General features: G+C 37.6%; 1 protein-coding gene across 1 annotated transcript in view; it reads left to right on the forward strand.

Moving 5' to 3' along the window:
* The window catches only part of LOC109239151, an 11,331-nt gene that overhangs the window by 8,061 nt on the left and 1,112 nt on the right, over positions 1 to 2,158 (forward strand). The window lies entirely within an intron of this gene.

The following is a 2,158-nucleotide window of genomic DNA, read 5'->3' on the forward strand; positions in this document are numbered from 1 at the left end:
AGGATAAAAGAAAAAATTTCCACTTCAGTTCATGGAAAAGGGTCAAATATACCCCTCTACTACCGAAAATTGTTTTAACTTACCCTCCGTTTCACTATCAGTGCATTTGTTACCCAACCGTTACACTTTGGTTCAAAAATACCCTTAATTTGGATGGAATGCCACGCACATCGGGACTAAAGAGACCCACCCCAAATTTTATTTACCTGAATCCATACTAACCAACCCCATAACCCGAACCCAAACAAACACATAGCTCCACGGAAATCTCACTGTGAAATTCGAGAATCGATGGTCCGGTGCAGCTTTCCGTCCAGCTTTTTCATTTTCATTTACCTGTTTAATGATTGAGTCCTGTATGACCATTCAAAAAGAGTCTCCACCTTTTAGTTAGAACAGAGTACAATGCCAGTATATCTTCTCTCTTTTTTTGGTCGATAAGGACGACGAAAGTTATATCTTCTCTATCATGAAGGAAACCTATACCTGAAGGATATCAGATTCCGCTTTAGCTTGGGATATTGGGTTTTCTGCAACAACCTGCTTGCTGTTCAAGGAAATGATCACTAACAAAGGTATTCAACAATGGACTACATGAGGAATAAATAACTTTGGGTAAAGTCTTCAGTAAAATATGGTACTTTAAGTCTTTAACCAACCAAGACTATGCTTTTACTTTAGATGGACCTCCTAAATACTCCTAAATTAAATCCATAACATCATTGTCATTGTAACATAGAAAGAAACATGAAGAATAATGAAAGAGATTAAGAGCTCAACCGTGTAATTTTTGGCTCAAGCAGAAAAAGATTCTCTTCTATTTCCACTTTTCCATTTCTTAGCTAAATGGGGAAAAGAGTGGAGGAGTCATCTATTCAGCGCTTGCAAACTGAATGTAGCAGTAATATGCTGTTCTCATTTCCACTTTTCTTTAGTTTCCAGTTAAGACACCATAGATTTTCTCTTCCATTTTGACCAACATAGTTTTTCTTTCTTCTACTCATGAAACATTCAAAACCATTGTTGCAAAACCTACACTAGTACTGCAACTGTACTTAAGTTTAATTTTTTTTAGGGGGGTGGGGGTGGGTGGGTAGAATCTGGTGGGGCTAAAATCCCTACTAGAAAGAAGAGTAGCTGTGTCAGGTTATGGTGGGTTAGTATGGATCCGGATAAATAAAATCTGGGTTAGATCTCTTTAATCCTGAAGTCCCACGTGTCATTCCGTCCAAATTAGGGGTATTTTTGAATCAAAGTATAACGGCAGGGGTACAAACACACTTATAGTGAAATGGAGGGTACGTTTAAGCAAATTTGGTATATTTGGCTCATTTTCATTCAATTTATGAACCGTGAACCAGGTTACTTGTACGGGAGAGTGTTAGAGATATAATCACCCCATAGTGTCATCCGGGTTTATAATGCTGAGCTACTCCATGCACGCCTGGTTTTGAGTTGGATGATTAAATTCATTCTCCGCGAGATTCGTAGAAAAGTTGGAGAAGGCACTGATAATGTGAACTTAAAAAGTATGATGAGGTCTCCCTTTCCATCGAATGAAGTTAAGTTTGCTCAACCCACAGGAAGATGCTGGAATTAAATAGTTGTTCAGTGAGTAATAGTCTGGTTTGAGCTGTTTAACTGATTTTAAATACACAAAGTTCAAAGACTTGTTGAAAGGCCGAGTGCTGGTGTGTTGAGACATAATAAAGTAATTAAAAGTGTGCTCTCTCGAACATTTTAAGCTTAATCTTGGTCATACTTAACATGGTATCATAACAGGCACATCTCTTGGGTTCAAATTTCACTGCCACAAAAAAAGGCAAAAATATATTCACATGTTTGGCCCATGAAAAAAGAACCAGGCCAACACGTGAGGCCCGCGTTGCGACATAATATAATTAAGTACTAACTAAGACTGTGTTCTCCCTAACAGCTTAAGCTTTTAGATGAGATAGCCACACACTTATATAGGGTGGTTCTGTTCTATAACAAGGAGAAACACAAATAATGAGGAGCTACTATATGTGAGCTTGGAATTGTATTGGTTATCCTTCATAAGCTATTTAAGATTTGGGAAAATATTGAGAACCAAGATCTTCCTACTGCTCTTTTCCATTTTTCTTTTGTATCCTAGGGGTTTTTTTTTTTTTGGTTT

Source organism: Nicotiana attenuata, unplaced genomic scaffold (assembly GCF_001879085.1).
Source record: "Nicotiana attenuata strain UT unplaced genomic scaffold, NIATTr2, whole genome shotgun sequence".
Lineage (NCBI taxonomy): Eukaryota > Viridiplantae > Streptophyta > Magnoliopsida > Solanales > Solanaceae > Nicotiana > Nicotiana attenuata.